The 21,449-nt window shown below is 49.8% G+C and overlaps 1 protein-coding gene across 2 annotated transcripts in view; it reads left to right on the forward strand.

Moving 5' to 3' along the window:
• The window catches only part of LOC138671393 (zinc finger protein 1 homolog), a 29,980-nt gene that overhangs the window by 1,627 nt on the left and 6,904 nt on the right, over positions 1-21,449 (forward strand). The window contains exon 1 of one of the 2 annotated variants that reach the window (XM_069759532.1): positions 16,055-16,365. The exons of the other annotated variant lie outside the window; for it this stretch is intronic. The gene's annotated coding sequence lies outside the window, so the exon portion shown is untranslated. Of the gene's footprint in view, positions 1-16,054; positions 16,366-21,449 lie in introns of those variants that run through there. 2 annotated transcript variants of the gene reach the window in all.

Raw genomic sequence — 21,449 nt, forward strand, 5'->3', positions numbered from 1 at the left:
GTATAATGGGGGTCTGTGAGGGGATATGGGGGATGTATAATGGGGTCTGTGAGGGGATATGGGGGATGTATAATGGGGTCTGTGAGGGGATATGGGGGATGTATAATGGGGGTCTGTGCTGGGATATGGGGGATGTATAATGGGGGTCTGTGAGGGGATATGGGGGATGTATAATGGGGGTCTGTGAGGGGATATGGGGGATGTATAATGGGGTCTGAGGGGATATGGGGGATGTATAATGGGGGGTCTGTGAGGGGATATGGGGGATGTATAATGGGGGTCTGTGAGGGGATATGGGGGATGTATAATGGGGGTCTGTGAGGGGATATGGGGGATGTATAATGGGGGTCTGTGAGGGGATATGGGGGATGTATAATGGGGGTCTGTGAGGGGATATGGGGGATGTATAATGGGGGTCTGTGCTGGGATATGGGGGATGTATAATGGGGGTCTGTGAGCGGATATGGGGGATGTATAATGGGGGGTCTGTGCTGGGATATGGGGGATGTATAATGGGGGTCTGTGAGCGGATATGGGGGATGTATAATGGGGGTCTGTGAGGGGATATGGGGGATGTATAATGGGGGTCTGTGAGGGGATATGGGGGATGTATAATGGGGGTCTGTGAGGGGATATGGGGGATGTATAATGGGGGTCTGTGAGGGGATATGGGGGATGTATAATGGGGGGTCTGTGAGGGGATATGGGGGATGTATAATGGGGGTCTGTGAGGGGATATGGGGGATGTATAATGGGGGTCTGTGAGGGGATATGGGGGATGTATAATGGGGGTCTGTGAGGGGATATGGGGGATGTATAATGGGGGTCTGTGAGGGGATATGGGGGATGTATAATGGGGGTCTGTGAGGGGATATGGGGGATGTATAATGGGGGTTTGTGAGGGGATATGGGGGATGTATAATGGGGGTCTGTGAGGGGATATCGGGGATGTATAATGGGGGTCTGTGAGGGGATATGGGGGATGTATAATGGGGGTCTGTGCTGGGATATGGGGGATGTATATTGGGGGTCTGTGAGGGGATATGGGGGATGTATAATGGGGGTCTGTGAGGGGATATGGGGGATGTATAATGGGGGTCTGTGAGGGGATATGGGGGATGTATAATGGGGGTCTGTGAGGGGATATGGGGGATGTATAATGGGGGGTCTGTGAGGGGATATGGGGGATGTATAATGGGGGTCTGTGAGGGGATATGGGGGATGTATAATGGGGGTCTGTGAGGGGATATGGGGGATGTATAATGGGGGGTCTGTGAGGGGATATGGGGGATGTATAATGGGGGTCTGTGAGGGGATATGGGGGATGTATAATGGGGGTCTGTGAGGGGATATGGGGGATGTATAATGGGGTCTGTGAGGGGATATGGGAGATGTATAATGGGGGTCTGTGCTGGGATATGGGGGATGTATAATGGGGGGTCTGTGAGGGGATATGGGGGATGTATAATGGGGGTCTGTGAGGGGATATGGGGGATGTATAATGGGGGTCTGTGAGGGGATATGGGGGATGTATAATGGGGGGTCTGTGAGGGGATATGGGGGATGTATAATGGGGGGTCTGTGAGGGGATATGCGGGATGTATAATGGGGGGTCTGTGAGGGGATATGAGGGATGTATAATGGGGGGTCTGTGAGGGGATATGGGGGATGTATAATGGGGGTCTGTGAGGGGATATGGGGGATGTATAATGGGGGGTCTGTGAGGGGATATGGGGGATGTATAATGGGGGGTCTGTGAGGGGATATGGGGGATGTATAATGGGCGTCTGTGCTGGGATATGGGGGATGTATAATGGGGGTCTGAGGGGATATGGGGGATGTATAATGGGGGGGATATGGGAGATGTATAATGGGGGGTCTGTGAGGGCATATGGGGGATGTATAATGGGGGGTCTGTGAGGGCATATGGGGGATGTATAATGGGGGTCTGTGAGGGGATATGGGGGATGTATAATGGGGGTCTGTGAGGGGATATGGGGGATGTATAATGGGGGTCTGTGAGGGGATATGGGGGATGTATAATGGGGTCTGTGAGGGGATATGGGGGATGTATAATGGGGGGTCTGTGAGGGGATATGGGGGATGTATAATGGGGGTCTGTGCTGGGATATGGGGGATGTATAATGGGGGTCTGTGCTGGGATATGGGGGATGTATAATGGGGGTCTGTGCTGGGATATGGGGGATGTATAATGGGGGTCTGTGCTGGGATATGGGGGATGTATAATGGGGGGTCTGTGAGGGGATATGGGGGATGTATAATGGGGGTCTGTGAGGGGATATGGGGGATGTATAATGGGGGGTCTGTGAGGGGATATGGTGGATATATAATGGGGTCTGTGAGGGGATATGGGGGATGTATAATGGGCGTCTGTGCTGGGATATGGGGGATGTATAATGGGGGTCTGAGGGGATATGGGGGATGTATAATGGGGGTCTGTGTGGGGATATGGGGGATGTATAATGGGGGTCTGTGTGGGGATATGGGGGATGTATAATGGGGGTCTGTGAGGGGATATGGGGGATGTATAATGGGGGGTCTCTGAGGGGATATGGGGGATGTATAATGGGGGTCTGTGCTGGGATATGGGGGATGTATAATGGGGTCTGTGAGGGGATATGGGGGATGTATAATGGGGGTCTGTGAGGGGATATGGGGGATGTATAATGGGGTCTGTGCTGGGATATGGGGGATGTATAATGGGGGGTCTGTGAGGGGATATGGGGGATGTATTATGGGGGTCTGTGAGGGGATATGGGGGATGTATAATGGGGGTCTGTGAGGGGATATGGGGGATGTATAATGGGGTCTGTGCTGGGATATGGGGGATGTATAATGGGGTCTGTGAGGGGATATGGGGGATGTATAATGGGGGTCTGTGAGGGGATATGGGGGATGTATAATGGGGTCTGTGCTGGGATATGGGGGATGTATAATGGGGGGTCTGTGAGGGGATATGGGGGATGTATAATGGGGTCTGTGAGGGGATATGGGGGATGTATAATGGGGGTCTGTGAGGGGATATGGGGGATGTATAATGGGGTATGTGCTGGGATATGGGGGATGTATAATGGGGTCTGTGAGGGGATATGGGGGATGTATAATGGGGTCTGTGAGGGGATATGGGGGATGTATAATGGGGGTCTGTGTGGGGATATGGGGGATGTATAATGGGGGTCTGTGCTGGGATATGGGGGATGTATAATGGGGGGTCTGTGAGGGGATATGGGGGATGTATAATGGGGTCTGTGAGGGGATATGGGGGATGTATAATGGGGGTCTGTGAGGGGATATGGGGGATGTATAATGGGGTCTGTGAGGGGATATGGGGGATGTATAATGGGGGTCTGTGTGGGGATATGGGGGATGTATAATGGGGGTCTGTGAGGGGATATGGGGGATGTATAATGGGGTCTGTGAGGGGATATGGGGGATGTATAATGGGGGTCTGTGTGGGGATATGGGGGATGTATAATGGGGGTCTGTGAGGGGATATGGGGGATGTATAATGGGGGTCTGTGAGGGGATATGGGGGATGTATATTGGGGTCTGTGAGGGGATATGGGGGATGTATAATGGGGGTCTGTGCTGGGATATGGGGGATGTATAATGGGGGGTCTGTGAGGGGATATGGGGGATGTATAATGGGGGTCTGTGAGGGGATATGGGGGATGTATAATGGGGGTCTGTGTGGGGATATGGGGGATGTATAATGGGGGTCTGTGTGGGGATATGGGGGATGTATAATGGGGGTCTGTGCTGGGATATGGGGGATGTATAATGGGGGGTCTGTGAGGGGATATGGGGGATGTATAATGGGGGTCTGTGAGGGGATATGGGGGATGTATAATGGGGTCTGTGAGGGGATATGGGGGATGTATAATGGGGTCTGTGAGGGGATATGGGGGATGTATAATGGGGGTCTGTGCTGGGATATGGGGGATGTATAATGGGGGGTCTGTGAGGGGATATGGGGGATGTATAATGGGGGTCTGTGAGGGGATATGGGGGATGTATAATGGGGGTCTGTGTGGGGATATGGGGGATGTATAATGGGGTCTGTGAGGGGATATGGGGGATGTATAATGGGGGTCTGTGAGGGGATATGGGGGATGTATAATGGGGGTCTGTGAGGGGATATGGGGGATGTATAATGGGGTCTGTGAGGGGATATGGGGGATGTATAATGGGGGTCTGTGTGGGGATATGGGGGATGTATAATGGGGGTCTGTGAGGGGATATGGGGGATGTATAATGGGGTCTGTGAGGGGATATGGGGGATGTATAATGGGGTCTGTGAGGGGATATGGGGGATGTATAATGGGGGTCTGTGCTGGGATATGGGGGATGTATAATGGGGGTCTGTGAGGGGATATGGGGGATGTATAATGGGGGTCTGTGAGGGGATATGGGGGATGTATAATGGGGTCTGAGGGGATATGGGGGATGTATAATGGGGGGTCTGTGAGGGGATATGGGGGATGTATAATGGGGGTCTGTGAGGGGATATGGGGGATGTATAATGGGGGTCTGTGAGGGGATATGGGGGATGTATAATGGGGGTCTGTGAGGGGATATGGGGGATGTATAATGGGGGTCTGTGAGGGGATATGGGGGATGTATAATGGGGGTCTGTGCTGGGATATGGGGGATGTATAATGGGGGTCTGTGAGCGGATATGGGGGATGTATAATGGGGGGTCTGTGCTGGGATATGGGGGATGTATAATGGGGGTCTGTGAGCGGATATGGGGGATGTATAATGGGGGTCTGTGAGGGGATATGGGGGATGTATAATGGGGGTCTGTGAGGGGATATGGGGGATGTATAATGGGGGTCTGTGAGGGGATATGGGGGATGTATAATGGGGGTCTGTGAGGGGATATGGGGGATGTATAATGGGGGGTCTGTGAGGGGATATGGGGGATGTATAATGGGGGTCTGTGAGGGGATATGGGGGATGTATAATGGGGGTCTGTGAGGGGATATGGGGGATGTATAATGGGGGTCTGTGAGGGGATATGGGGGATGTATAATGGGGGTCTGTGAGGGGATATGGGGGATGTATAATGGGGGTCTGTGAGGGGATATGGGGGATGTATAATGGGGGTCTGTGAGGGGATATGGGGGATGTATAATGGGGGTCTGTGAGGGGATATCGGGGATGTATAATGGGGGTCTGTGAGGGGATATGGGGGATGTATAATGGGGGTCTGTGCTGGGATATGGGGGATGTATATTGGGGGTCTGTGAGGGGATATGGGGGATGTATAATGGGGGTCTGTGAGGGGATATGGGGGATGTATAATGGGGGTCTGTGAGGGGATATGGGGGATGTATAATGGGGGTCTGTGAGGGGATATGGGGGATGTATAATGGGGGTCTGTGAGGGGATATGGGGGATGTATAATGGGGGGTCTGTGAGGGGATATGGGGGATGTATAATGGGGGTCTGTGAGGGGATATGGGGGATGTATAATGGGGGTCTGTGAGGGGATATGGGGGATGTATAATGGGGGGTCTGTGAGGGGATATGGGGGATGTATAATGGGGGTCTGTGAGGGGATATGGGGGATGTATAATGGGGGTCTGTGAGGGGATATGGGGGATGTATAATGGGGTCTGTGAGGGGATATGGGAGATGTATAATGGGGGTCTGTGCTGGGATATGGGGGATGTATAATGGGGGGTCTGTGAGGGGATATGGGGGATGTATAATGGGGGTCTGTGAGGGGATATGGGGGATGTATAATGGGGGTCTGTGAGGGGATATGGGGGATGTATAATGGGGGGTCTGTGAGGGGATATGGGGGATGTATAATGGGGGGTCTGTGAGGGGATATGCGGGATGTATAATGGGGGGTCTGTGAGGGGATATGAGGGATGTATAATGGGGGGTCTGTGAGGGGATATGGGGGATGTATAATGGGGGTCTGTGAGGGGATATGGGGGATGTATAATGGGGGGTCTGTGAGGGGATATGGGGGATGTATAATGGGGGGTCTGTGAGGGGATATGGGGGATGTATAATGGGCGTCTGTGCTGGGATATGGGGGATGTATAATGGGGGTCTGAGGGGATATGGGGGATGTATAATGGGGGGGATATGGGAGATGTATAATGGGGGGTCTGTGAGGGCATATGGGGGATGTATAATGGGGGGTCTGTGAGGGCATATGGGGGATGTATAATGGGGGTCTGTGAGGGGATATGGGGGATGTATAATGGGGGTCTGTGAGGGGATATGGGGGATGTATAATGGGGGTCTGTGAGGGGATATGGGGGATGTATAATGGGGTCTGTGAGGGGATATGGGGGATGTATAATGGGGGGTCTGTGAGGGGATATGGGGGATGTATAATGGGGGTCTGTGCTGGGATATGGGGGATGTATAATGGGGGTCTGTGCTGGGATATGGGGGATGTATAATGGGGGTCTGTGCTGGGATATGGGGGATGTATAATGGGGGTCTGTGCTGGGATATGGGGGATGTATAATGGGGGGTCTGTGAGGGGATATGGGGGATGTATAATGGGGGTCTGTGAGGGGATATGGGGGATGTATAATGGGGGGTCTGTGAGGGGATATGGTGGATATATAATGGGGTCTGTGAGGGGATATGGGGGATGTATAATGGGCGTCTGTGCTGGGATATGGGGGATGTATAATGGGGGTCTGAGGGGATATGGGGGATGTATAATGGGGGTCTGTGTGGGGATATGGGGGATGTATAATGGGGGTCTGTGTGGGGATATGGGGGATGTATAATGGGGGTCTGTGAGGGGATATGGGGGATGTATAATGGGGGGTCTCTGAGGGGATATGGGGGATGTATAATGGGGGTCTGTGCTGGGATATGGGGGATGTATAATGGGGGGGTCTGTGAGGGGATATGTGGGATGTATAATGGGGGTCTGTGCTGGGATATAGGGGATGTATAATGGGGGTCTGTGAGGGGATATTGGGGATGTATAATGGGGGTCTGTGCTGGGATATGGGGGATGTATAATGGGGGTCTGTGAGGACACTGAGGAGATATATAATGGGGTCTGTGCTGGGATATGGGGGATGTATAATGGGGGTCTGTGCTGGGATATGGGCGATGTATAATGGGGTCTGTGTGGGGATATGGGGGATGTATAATGGGGGTCTGTGAGGGGATATGGGGGATGTATAATGGGGGTCTGTGAGGGGATATGGGGGATGTATAATGGGGGTCTGTGCTGGGATATGGGGGATGTATAATGGGGGGTCTGTGAGGGCACTGAGGAGATATATAATGCGGGGTCTGTGAGGGGATATGTGGGATGTATAATGGGGGTCTGTGCTGGGATATGGGGGATGTATAATGGGGGGTCTGTGAGGGCACTGAGGAGATATATAATGGGGGGTCTGTGAGGGGATATGTGGGATGTATAATGGGGGTCTGTGCTGGGATATGGTGGATATATAATGGGGGTCTGTGCTGGGATATGGTGGATATATAATGGGGGTCTGTGTGGGGATATGTGTTGTGAATTCTGTGGCTGAGTTCACTTCTGTGGTCACAAGTGGTATTGCAGTCTCTGGGCTTCCTCCCTCAGGTGTTTTGGTGAGCTCGTTGGCTGCCTTGCTATTTAGCTCCACCTGAGTCTGTCTTCCTTGCTCCTTGTCAATGTTCCAGTGTTGGATCTGAGCTACTGCATCTTTCCTTGGGCCTGCTGCTCTGCTAGATAAGTGCTTCTAGTTTGTTTTCTGTTTTTTCTGTCCAGCTTGCTATTAACTTTTGCTGGAAGCTCTGAGAAGCAAAGGGGTGCACCGCCGTGCTGTTAGTTCGGCACGGTGGGTCTTTTTGCCCCTTTGCGTGGTTTTCGTTTTAGGGTTTTTTGTAGACTGCATAGTTCTCTTTGCTATCCTCGCTCTGTCTAGAATATCGGGCCTCACTTTGCTGAATCTATTTCATTCCTACGTTTGTCTTTTCATCTTGCTAACAGTCATTATATGTGGGGGGCTGCCTATTCCTTTGGGGTATTTCTCTGAGGTAAGTCAGGCTTGTATTTCTATCTTCAGGCTAGTCAGCTCCTCAGGCAGTGCCGAGTTGCATAGGTAGTGATAGGCGCAATCCACTGCTGCTTATAGTTGTGTGAGGATAGATCAGGTACTGCAGTCTACAGAGATTCCACGTCTCAGAGCTCGTCCTATTGTTTTTGGTTTTTGCCAGATCTCTGTATGTGCGCTGATTACTGCACGCTGTGTTGCCTGATTGCCAGCCATAACAGTACAAGGAGCCACACCAATGATTCCCAATAGAGGGGAAAAAAGAAATCCTGACATCATTTTTTTTTCTTAGCTCTGTCTTCAGTCTTTTTTTTCCCCTAGACATTAGAGTGCTTCAGGACACAGCTGTGGACATGGATATTCAGGCTCTGTGCTCCTCAATGGATAATCTCGTTGTAAATGTACAAAAGATTCAAGATACTATTGATCAGAAATTTGTTTTTTGGTGACAGAACTAAGTTCCTGAGCTTCAGAAATAATTGTAAGCTATTTTTGGCCTTGAAACCTCATTCTTCTGGTAATCCTATTCAACAGGTTTTGATTATTATTTCTTTTTTGCGCGGCGACCCACAGGACTGGGCGTTTTCTCTTGCACCAGGAGATTCTGCATTGAGTAATGTTGATGCATTTTTCCAGGCGCTGGGATTGCTTTACGATGAGCCTAATTCAGTGGATCAGGCTGAGAAAAATCTGCTGGCTTTATGCCAGGGTCAGGATGATGTAGAAGTATATTGTCAGAAATTTAGGAAGTGGTCAGTACTCACTCTGTGGAATGAATCTGCACTAGCGGCTTTGTTCAGAAAGGGTCTCTCTGAAGCTCTTAAGGATGTAATGGTGGGATTTCCTATGCCTGCTGGTTTGAATGAGTCTATGTCCTTGGCCATTCAGATCGGTCGACGCTTGCGCGAGCGTAAATCTGTGCACCATTTGGCGGTATTATCTGAGCATAAACCTGAGCCTATGCAGTGCGACAGGACTATGACTAAAGTAGAACGGCAAGAACACAGACGTCTGAACAGACTGTGTTTCTATTGTGGTGATTCTACTCATGCTATTTCTAATTGTCCTAAACGCACTAGGCGGTTCGATATCTCTGCCGTTATTGGTACTGTACAGTCCAAATTCCTTTTGTCCATTACCTTAATGTGCTCTTTGTCATCGTATTCTGTCATGGCGTTTGTGGATTCAGGCGCTGCCCTGAATCTGATGGATTTGGATTATGCTAAACGTTGTGGATTTTTCTTGGAGCCTTTGCGGTGTCCTATTCCGTTGAGAGGAATTGATGCTACACCTTTGGCCAAGAATAAGCCTCAGTACTGGGCCCAGCTGACCATGTGCATGGCTCCTGCACATCAGGAAGTTATTCGCTTTCTGGTACTGCATAATTTGCATGATGTGGTCGTGTTGGGGTTGCCATGGCTACAAACCCATAATCCAGTATTGGATTGGAACTCTATGTCGGTAACCAGCTGGGGTTGTCAGGGAGTACATGGTGATGTTCCATTTTTGTCTATTTCGTCATCCATTCCTTCTGACATCCCAGAGTTCTTGTCGGACTTTCAGGATGTATTTGAAGAGTCCAAGTCTGATGCCCTACCTCCGCATAGGAATTGTGATTGTGCTATCGATTTGATTCCTGGTAGTAAATTCCCTAAGGGTCGTTTATTTAATTTGTCCGTACCTGAACACACCGCTATGCGCAGTTATGTGAAGGAGTCCCTGGAGAAGGGACATATTCGCCCATCGTCGTCACCACTGGGAGCAGGGTTCTTTTTTGTAGCCAAGAAGGATGGTTCGCTAAGACCGTGTATTGATTACCGCCTTCTTAATAAGATCACTGTTAAGTTTCAGTATCCCTTGCCATTGATTTCTGACTTGTTTGCTCGGATTAAGGGGGCTAGTTGGTTTACTAAGATTGATCTTCGTGGTGCGTATAATCTGGTGAGAATCAGGCAGGGAGATGAATGGAAAACGGCATTTAATACGCCCGAGGGTCATTTTGAGTATCTGGTGATGCCGTTCGGACTTGCCAATGCTCCATCTGTTTTTCAGTCTTTTATGCATGACATCTTCCGTGAGTATCTGGATATATTCCTGATTGTATACTTGGATGACATTTTGATCTTCTCAGATGATTGGGAGTCTCATGTGAAGCAAGTCAGAATGGTTTTCCAGGTACTGCGTGCTAATTCCTTGTTCGTGAAGGGATCAAAGTGTCTCTTCGGTGTGCAGAAAGTTTCATTTTTGGGGTTCATCTTTTCCCCTTCTACTATCGAGATGGATCCGGTTAAGGTTCAGGCCATCCAGGATTGGACTCAGCCGACATCTCTAAAAAGTCTGCAGAAATTCCTGGGCTTTGCTAATTTTTATCGTCGCTTCATCTGTAATTTTTCTAGCATTGCCAGACCATTGACCGATTTGACCAAGAAGGGTGCTGATTTGGTTAATTGGTCTTCTGCTGCTGTGGAAGCTTTTCAGGAGTTTAAGCATCATTTTTGTTCTGCCCCTGTGTTGTGTCAACCTGATGTTTCTCTTCCGTTCCAGGTCGAGGTTGATGCTTCTGAGATTGGTGCAGGGGCGGTTTTGTCACAGAGAGGTTCTGGTTGCTCAGTGTTCAAACCATGTGCTTTCTTTTCCAGGAAATTTTCTGCTGCTGAGCGTAATTATGATGTGGGCAACCGAGAGTTGCTGGCCATGAAGTGGGCATTCGAGGAGTGGCGTCATTGGCTTGAGGGTGCTAAGCATCGCGTGGTGGTTTTGACTGATCATAAGAACCTTACTTATCTTGAGTCTGCCAAGCGCTTGAATCCTAGACAGGCCCGTTGGTCGTTATTTTTTGCTCGTTTTGATTTTGTGATTTCATACCTTCCGGGCTCTAAAAATGTGAAGGCGGATGCTCTGTCTAGGAGTTTGGTGCCCGACTCTCCGGGGTTATCTGAGCCGGCGAGTATCCTCAAGGAAGGAGTCATTGTGTCTGCCATCTCCCCTGATTTGCGGAGAGTGTTGCAGAAATTTCAGGCTAATAAACCTGATCGTTGTCCGGCCGAGAAACTGTTCGTCCCTGATAGGTGGACTAGTAAAGTTATCTCTGAGGTTCATTGTTCGGTGCTGGCCGGTCATCCAGGAATCTTTGGTACCAGGGAGTTGGTTGCTAGATCCTTCTGGTGGCCATCTCTGTCACGGGATGTGCGTGCTTTTGTGCAGTCCTGTGGAATTTGTGCTAGGGCTAAGCCCTGCTGTTCACGTGCCAGTGGGTTGCTTTTGCCCTTGCCGGTCCCGAAGAGGCCTTGGACACATATTTCGATGGATTTCATTTCTGACCTTCCCGTTTCTCAAAAAATGTCGGTCATTTGGGTGGTCTGTGATCGCTTTTCTAAAATGGTCCATCTGGTGCCCTTGGTTAAATTGCCTTCCTCCTCTGATTTGGTGCCTTTGTTCTTCCAGCATGTGGTTCGTTTACATGGCATTCCTGAGAATATTGTTTCTGACAGAGGTTCCCAGTTTGTCTCGAGGTTCTGGCGAGCCTTTTGTGGTAGGATGGGCATTGACCTATCTTTCTCCTCGGCCTTCCATCCTCAGACTAATGGCCAGACCGAACGAACCAATCAGACCTTGGAAACATATCTGAGATGTTTTGTTTCCGCTGACCAGGATGATTGGGTGTCATTTTTGCCGTTGGCTGAGTTCGCCCTTAATAATCGGGTCAGCTCGGCTACCTTGGTCTCTCCATTTTTCTGCAATTCTGGGTTCCATCCTCGTTTCTCTTCAGGACAGGTTGAGTCTTCGGACTGTCCTGGTGTGGATTCTGTGGTGGACAGGTTGCAGCAGATCTGGACTCAGGTAGTGGACAATTTGACCTTGTCCCAGGAGAAGGCTCAGCTTTTCGCTAATCGCAGACGCCGTGTGGGACCCCGACTTCGTGTTGGGGATCTGGTTTGGTTATCTTCTCGTCATATTCCTATGAAGGTTTCCTCTCCTAAATTTAAACCTCGTTTTATTGGTCCGTATAGGATTTCTGAGATTCTCAATCCGGTGTCTTTTCGTCTGACCCTCCCAGACTCCTTTTCCATACATAATGTATTCCATAGGTCGTTGTTGAGGAGATACGTGGCACCTATGGTTCCATCTGTGGAGCCTCCTGCCCCTGTTTTGGTGGAGGGGGAATTGGAGTATATTGTGGAGAAGATTTTGGATTCTCGTGTCTCTAGACGGAAACTCCAGTATCTGGTCAAATGGAAGGGTTATGCTCAGGAAGATAATTCCTGGGTTTTTGCCTCTGATGTCCATGCCCCAGATCTTGTTCGTGCCTTTCATGTGGCTCATCCTGGTCGGCCTGGGGGTTCTGGTGAGGGTTCGGTGACCCCTCCTCAAGGGGGGGGTACTGTTGTGAATTCTGTGGCTGAGTTCACTTCTGTGGTCACAAGTGGTATTGCAGTCTCTGGGCTTCCTCCCTCAGGTGTTTTGGTGAGCTCGTTGGCTGCCTTGCTATTTAGCTCCACCTGAGTCTGTCTTCCTTGCTCCTTGTCAATGTTCCAGTGTTGGATCTGAGCTACTGCATCTTTCCTTGGGCCTGCTGCTCTGCTAGATAAGTGCTTCTAGTTTGTTTTCTGTTTTTTCTGTCCAGCTTGCTATTAACTTTTGCTGGAAGCTCTGAGAAGCAAAGGGGTGCACCGCCGTGCTGTTAGTTCGGCACGGTGGGTCTTTTTGCCCCTTTGCGTGGTTTTCGTTTTAGGGTTTTTTGTAGACTGCATAGTTCTCTTTGCTATCCTCGCTCTGTCTAGAATATCGGGCCTCACTTTGCTGAATCTATTTCATTCCTACGTTTGTCTTTTCATCTTGCTAACAGTCATTATATGTGGGGGGCTGCCTATTCCTTTGGGGTATTTCTCTGAGGTAAGTCAGGCTTGTATTTCTATCTTCAGGCTAGTCAGCTCCTCAGGCAGTGCCGAGTTGCATAGGTAGTGATAGGCGCAATCCACTGCTGCTTATAGTTGTGTGAGGATAGATCAGGTACTGCGGTCTACAGAGATTCCACGTCTCAGAGCTCGTCCTATTGTTTTTGGTTATTGCCAGATCTCTGTATGTGCGCTGATTACTGCACGCTGTGTTGCCTGATTGCCGGCCATAACAGATATGGGGGATGTATAATGGGGGTCTGTGCTGGGATATGGGGGATGTATAATGGGGTCTGTGCTGGGATATGGGGGATGTATAATGGGGGTCTGTGTGGGGATATGGGGGATGTATAATGGGGGTCTGTGAGGGGATATGGGGGATGTATAATGGGGGGTCTGTGCTGGGATATGGGGGATGTATAATGGGGTCTGTGCTGGGATATGGGGGATGTATAATGGGGTCTGTGCTGGGATATGGGGGATGTATAATGGGGTCTGTGCTGGGATATGGGGGATGTATAATGGGGGTCTGAGGGGGTATGGGGGATGTATAATGGGGGGTCTGTGAGCGGATATGGGGGATGTATAATGGGCGTCTGTGCTGGGATATGGGGGATGTATAATGGGGGTCTGAGGGGATATGGGGGATGTATAATGGGGGTCTGAGGGGATATGGGGGATGTATAATGGGGGGTCTGTGAGGGGATATGGGGGATGTATAATGGGGGGTCTGTGAGGGGATATGGGGGATGTATAATGGGGGGTCTGTGAGGGGATATGGGGGATGTATAATGGGGGGTCTGTGAGGGGATATGGGGGATGTATAATGGGGGGTCTGTGAGGGGATATGGGGGATGTATAATGGGCGTCTGTGCTGGGATATGGGGGATGTATAATGGGGGTCTGAGGGGATATGGGGGATGTATAATGGGGGGTCTGTGAGGGGATATGGGGGATGTATAATGGGGGTCTGTGAGGGGATATGGGGGATGTATAATGGGGGTCTGTGCTGGGATATGGGGGATGTATAATGGGGGTCTGTGCTGGGATATGGGGGATGTATAATGGGGGTCTGTGCTGGGATATGGGGAATGTATAATGGGGGTCTGTGAGGGGATATGGGGGATGTATAATGGGGGTCTGTGCTGGGATATGGGGGATGTATAATGGGGGTCTGTGCTGGGATATGGGGAATGTATAATGGGGGTCTGTGAGGGGATATGGGGGATGTATAATGGGGGTCTGTGCTGGGATATGGGGGATGTATAATGGGGGTCTGTGCTGGGATATGGGGGATGTATAATGGGGGGTCTGTGAGGGGATATGGGGGATGTATAATGGGGGGTCTGTGAGGGGATATGGGGGATGTATAATGGGGGTCTGTGAGGGGATATGGGGGATGTATAATGGGGGGTCTGTGCGGGGATATGGGGGATGTATAATGGGGGTCTGTGCTGGGATATGGGGGATGTATAATGGGGGTCTGTGCCACTCTCTTCCCTGGCACCAAATGCCCTCGTGGTTTGGCGCGCAGGGCTTTTATATCCAGGAAGTCCTTACAGAGGGACAACTGATCTGGTCCAGCACGCAAAGTCCTTCCCCCTGCAGATCTTCTAGCACCAGGGCCAGACTGGCCATAGGGCAATTCTGGCAAATGCCAGAAGGGCCTGTCTGGTCGTGGGCTGCATTGTCTGTTATGTTGTTAACAGAATCAGTGTTCTCAAGACACCCATACTGTAAAGAGGTGTGACAAAGCACAAAGTTGCTGACTCCGTCACTTACCCAGCAGGCAATAGGGAACATTAGAAATATTGGTCTTGTAGTAAATCTTCCTTTCCTCCATCCAGGGTAATATTAGTAATATGTCCCATCTGGTGCTTGGGGATGGGAACCGCATGGGCCTGTGTGATTCCAAATGCCAGGACTGAATTTCAGCCCCAGTCCGCACCTGTCTAGCACACTTTACTTCTGCTTGATTTCGGCTAGCCAGCAGATGGCCGTCTATCCTCATTACTAATTAACCAGAGGGCTCATGGTCTTTTGTTACACTGTCTGGCTCGGGTCAGGAGAGCCATGGCCAGTCTTTGCATTGCGGTCCAATCTTGGACGGATTTGCACCGATTTCTGCCTGAGCTCTTACTCCTATACGGATCCCAGAAATCTTGCTAATTGGATATTCTGCTGCTTTCTGGGCTTCTCCGTTCTCTTCTCCACACAGGGAAGTTCCAACCTCCGGAACCTTCGATAATGTGGGCTGTGCCTTCTTCCGTAGGAGCAGAAGCAGAACTGATCCACCATCCTCTCCGGACTGTGAGCGGACAGGAGGGCGAGGAGGAAACACAAATATCCCAGAGCTGCGGTCACTGCGTCTTCTCCAATCTACAAGCTTCTGAAAGAAAAATCTGCCCAATTATCCAGCAATACATGAAAGTGAGTGGAATGATGCCAAAATAAATAGGCACAAATGCTGCTCAGGGTCTCCGGAAAGCTGGGTGCCGCCAGTGCTGTGTAACCGATGTGTATTTATAGCGCTGGGATAGAGGTATACTGTCAGTACGATGGCTTCTGCTACTAATACCTCATCTACTCTGCCCCTGAGCTCAGGAGGAGCCGCCGCCTGCTGCTGCTCTTTTTCTCAGAAGAGCCAATTTGCATATTATATTTCCCAGAGGAGCATTGCACGGCGAATAAGCCTCTTTACCTTGACAGGCCAGAGCTGGTATGTCACTCTCCATAAGGAGAAACGTTACCCCTTAGACCCCAGTCCAGAGCCTCTCACCTAGCCAAATTAGTTCTCATGCTTCGCACTGACGAGGGCCAACAGCCCGAAACATTGTGTCTGCGAATTGAGATACTGATTTGGCTTTTATCCTAAGTCATATTGCACGACTCGTTAAAGAGTTGATTGTGACTTGTAGGATCGCTACATCCAAAAGGTGGCGCTATAGAGTTTAAGTCCTCTTTTTCTCAGAAGAGGCAATTTGCACATGTGTAATACTGCGAGTCCTGGGAACTAGGAGCCTCCACCAACAAGATGGCCGCGCTCACTGCAGGGACAGAAAGTCTGCAGCCTAAACCCCGCTCCTCCCATGTAGTAGCACAGAGGGAGGTGAGGGGAGAGCGCAGCATTATCACACACTGGGAGGAGAAGGGGCACAAAGGATGCTGGGAGTTGTAGTTTACAGGGGACAGAAAATGCTGCTCCAGGACTGAGGAGAATGGAGGCGACAAATCTCATCACAAAACCAGGAAACGTCCCCCGGAGATCGGAGAAGACGCAGTGACCGCAGCTCCGGTATTTGTGCGTCTCCTCTGTCCGCTCACAGCCCGGAGAGGACGGGGTCAGTCGTCCCACTTCTGTCCAGTCACCCAGCTGCTTCTCTGGAGTGAAAACCTCCATCTTCTCTGCACAGGTGGGTATGAGACTCGTCTATGTGCACGGCCACATTAGAAGCAGCGGCCCCTTCATGATTGGAGCTGGACCTGTGACCCCAGAGAGTATGGTAGAGAAAGGTATGGGGGTCCGATGTGAGTAAATGTACAAAGTGATCTGTGAGGAGACGGCGGCCGCAGCTGTCAGGGGGCAGAAGGTAAGGCTGTCATTGTGGACCACAGTGAGCAATCGGTGCTCAGTTTTTTAAACAGTTTATTATTATAGCGCCATTTATTCCATGGCGCTTTACATGTGACGAGGGGTATACATAGTAAAAACAAGTACAATAATCTTAAACAATACAAGCCACGACTGGTACAGGAGAGAGGACCCTGCCCGCGAGGGCTCACAATCTACAAGGGATGGATGAGAATACAGGAGGAGAGAGGACCCTGCCCGCAAGGGCTCACAATCAACAAGGGATGGGTGAGGATACAGGAGGAAAGAGGACCCTGCCCGCGAGGGCTCACAATCTACAAGGGATGGGTGAGGATACAGGAGGGGAGACGACCCTGCCCGCGAAGGCTCACGATCTACAAGGGATGGGTGAGGATACAGGAGGAGAGAGGACCCTGCCCGCGAGGGCTCACAATCTACAAGGGATGGGTGAGGATACAGGAGGGGAGACGACCCTGCCCGCGAGGGCTCACATTCTACAAGGGATGGGTGAGGATACAGGAGGGGAGAGGACCCTGCCCGCGAGGGCTCACAATCTACAAGGGATGGGTGAGGATACAGGAGGAGAGAGGTCCCTGCCCGCGAGGGCTCACAATCTACAAGGGATGGGTGAGGATACAGGAGGAGAGAGGTCCCTGCCCGCGAGGGCTCACAATCTACAAGGGATGGGTGAGGATACAGGAGGAGAGAGGTCCCTGCCCGCGAGGGCTCACATTCTAAAAAGGGATGGGTGAGGATACAGGAGGGGAGAGGACCCTGCCCGCGAGGGCTCACAATCTACAAGGGATGGGTGAGGATACAGGAGGAGAGAGGACCCTGCCCGCGAGGGCTCACAATCTACAAGGGATGGGTGAGGATACAGGAGGAGAGAGGACCCTGCTGGCGAGAGCTCACAATCTACAAGGGATGGGTGAGGATACAGGAGGAGAGAGGACCCTGACCGCGAGGGCTCACAATCTACAAGGGATGGGTGAGGATACAGGAGGAGAGAGGACCCTGACCGCGAGGGCTCACAATCTACAAGGGATGGGTGAGGATACAGGAGGAGAGAGGACCCTGCCCGCGAGGGCTCACAATCTACAAGGGATGGGTGAGAATACAGGAGGAGAGAGGACCCTGCTGGCGAGAGCTCACAATCTACAAGGGATGGGTGAGGATACAGGAGGAGAGAGGACCCTGACCGCGAGGGCTCACAATCTACAAGGGATGGGTGAGGATACAGGAGGAGAGAGGACCCTGACCGCGAGGGCTCACAATCTACAAGGGATGGATGAGAATACAGGAGGAGAAAGGTCCCTGCCCGCGAGGGCTCACATTCTACAAGGGATGGGTGAGGATACAGGAGGGGAGAGGACCCTGCCCGCGAGGGCTCACAATCTACAAGGGATGGGTGAGGATACAGGAGGAGAGAGGACCCTGCCGGCGAGAGCTCACAATCTACAAGGGATGGGTGAGGATACAGGAGGAGAGAGGACCCTGCCGGCGAGAGCTCACAATCTACAAGGGATGGGTGAGGATACAGGAGGAGAGAGGACCCTGCCCGCGAGGGCTCACAATCTACAAGGGATGGGTGAGGATACAGGAGGAGAGAGGACCCTGCCCGCGAGGGCTCACAATCTACAAGGGATGGGTGAGGATACAGGAGCGAGAGGACCCTGCCCGCGAGGGCTCACAATCTACAAGGGATGGGTGAGAATACAGGAGGAGAGAGGACCCTGCCCGCGAGGGCTCACAATCTACAAGTTCTGGCATAATGAAAAACCACTGTGATTGGTTTGGTAAAATGAAAGCTGCGCTGCGATTGGTGGCTCTAGTACAGTGAAAGCTATGATTGGTTGCTCTGGTCAATAAAGCTATTTTTATTATTATTATTTTTTTTACCCTTTTGCTAAATCCACCCCATTATTTCTTGTCCATCTGTTCAGTTTTAAGACCTGAAACCACACTGACTCAAAGGCCACATGCACACATTCAGTATTTGGTGAGGTTTTTTTTACCCCAGTATTTGTAAGCCAAAATCAGGAGTGGGTGAAAAATACAGAAGGGGTGCAAATGTTTCTAGTAGACTTTTCCTCACTCCTGGTTTTGGCTTACAAATAATGGGGTAAAAAACTCACCAAATACTCAATGTGTGCATGTGGCCAAAGGGTTCAATTCATCAAAGAGTTTGCACCAGTTTTCTGACATAAAGTACTTTCGACAAACCACTATTTTTTTTTTTTTTTACAACACCAGTGTTAATTAATTGACCCCATATAGTTTAATGGAACTATTCCCACACATTTTATGGATCCATTTGTTCTTTCTCAGTGCAAATATTAGTAATTTTGAAGGATTGGTGATGCACCCTGGCTGCTTTGTCAGGCTGGTGGAGGTAGGGGGGAAGGTTTTCTTGGTGCACCCTGATTTCTCTGATACCTGTGCATGGAAGACCCTTCCTGTCAGGCTGGTGGAGATTTCGTAGTGGTGAGAGAAGATTTTCTTGTTGCTCCCTGGCTCCTTTGAATAATGACACTTCCTGTCAGGTTAGTGGAGATTCTGTAATGGTGGTAGGTTTTCTTGGTGCACCCTGACTCCTGGGGATGGATGACCCCTTCCTGTCAGGCTGGTGGAGATTCAGTAATGGTGGGAAAAGGCTTTATTGGTGCACCATGGCTCCTTTGGATGGATGACCCCTTCCTGTCAGGCAAGTAGAGATTCAGTAATGGTGGGTGAAGGATTTCTTGGTGCACCCTGGTTCCTTTGGATGGATGACCCCTTCCTGTCAGGCTGGTGGAGATTCCGTAATGGTGAGAGAAGATTTTCTTGTTGCTCCCTGGCTCCTTTGAATGATGACCCCTTCCTGTCAGGCAAGTGGAGATTTAGTAATGGTGGGTGAAAGATTTCTTGGTGCACCCTGGCTCCTTTGGATGGATGACCCTTCTTGTCAGACTAGTAGAGATTCAGTAATGGTGGGTGAAGGATTTCTTGGTACACCATGGCTCCTTTGGATGGATGACCCCTTCCTGTCAGGTTGGTGGAGATTCTGTAATGGTGAGGGAAATTTTTCTTGGTGCTCTTCTATTACCTGTGGATGGAGGTTTGGACAAATCAGCCTTACCTAATAACTGTGACTGATCAAGTTCCTCCCTTCATGGCATCAGGACAGGGCGGCATCCCACAAAGGGGGGGTTGTGTAGTCATGGACAGCTTCAAAGAACAGGAGAGTGATTGTTTTTTCTTGCTTCCCGTCACTGACAATTCCTGGGTCTTAATGCATTTGAGCATCTCTGGGATGACACCATGCAAATGCAGCCATTTAACTTGCAGCAAAGGCAAAGGAGCTCTCCTGTCCGCAGGTCTAAGAATCCTTAAAAACCTAGTGAAATTTATGCTACGATCAATTGCTGCAGTTTTGATGGCCAAAGGTGACCACCATTGTGACACTAGACTGGTGCTGGTATATGGCCATTCAGTCTATATGTGTTTGTATAAATAAATGTATTTCATTAACCCTCTGACTCCATTTACTGAATATGTCCATGATCAACACTTGTCAGTTCTCCATGTTGGCTGTGGACATCATGTTAATTGCGTAAGTACCTGTGTACTCGTGCAATCAGTTGCAGTAGACCGGCACCTCCTGAAACTGCCGGACCAATGAGGACACCGACCCCGACAGTTCAACTCCTTAGATATCATTGCCAACAGTGACCAAAGCTCAAAAAAACTTTGAAAGAGGGAGAGTGCTTCCTCTGTCAGCCCATCATCCACTCGCCCATACCCAACACTCTCACTGCCAGATGGAACACAGTGTTTGCAGCCAAGAGAGGTCAGATAAAAAGAGAATATTTCATTGTCAAGAACCTATGCCTTGTTCTTGGATGAGGGATGGAGGGTTACGTACCTCATACATAGGGACAGTCAAAAATTTCATCTATTGATCCCTAATTAGAGAACTTGTGACAATTCTTTGTCACGAGATTTCTGGGGGACCCAGGACACAAAGTTACACCACTCCCAGAGATAAGTAGGCAATTTTTTATATTGTATGCAGCTGGTTGGGGACAATTCTAAAGGGGTTCACAAAAAAATAGGTCTTGCACACCTTTAATATTTAATTAATGCATAGGTGCATAAATACACTATGTGACCAATATACTAACAATATTATATATATATATATACAGTTAGGTCCATATATATTTGGACAGAGACAACATTTTTCTAATTTTTGTTATAGACATTACCACAATGAATTTTAAACAGAACAATTCAGATGCAGTTGAAGTTCAGACTTTCAGCTTTCATTTGTGGGTAGCCACATTAAAATTGGAAGAAGGGTTTAGGAGTTGCAGCTCCTTAACATGTGCCACCCTGTTTTTAAAGGGACCAAAAGTAATTGGACAGATTCAATAATTTTAAATAAAACGTTCATTTTTAGTACTTGGTTGAAAACCCTTTCCTGGCAATGACTGCCTGAAGTCTTGAACTCATGGACATCACCAGACGCTGTGTTTCCTCCTTTTTGATGCTCGGCCTTCACTGCGGTGGTTTTCAGTTGCTGTTTGTTTGTGGCCTTTCTGTCTGAAGTTTAGTCTTTAACAAGTGAAATGCTGCTAAATTGGGTTGAGATCCGGTGACTGACTTGGCCATTCCAGAATATTCCACTTCTTTGCTTTAATAAACTCCTGGGTTGCTGTGACTTTATGTTTTGGGTCATTGTCCATCTGTAGTATGAAACGACGACCAATCAGTTTGGCTGCATTTGGCTGGATCTGAGCACACAGTATGGCGGCTCTGAAGACCTCAGAATTCATTCGGCTGCTTCTGTCCTGTGTCACATCATCAATAAACACTAGTGACCCAGTGCCACTGGCAGCCATGCATGCCCGCGCCATCACACTG

This window comes from Ranitomeya imitator, chromosome 3, assembly GCF_032444005.1.
Source record: "Ranitomeya imitator isolate aRanImi1 chromosome 3, aRanImi1.pri, whole genome shotgun sequence".
NCBI lineage: Eukaryota > Metazoa > Chordata > Amphibia > Anura > Dendrobatidae > Ranitomeya > Ranitomeya imitator.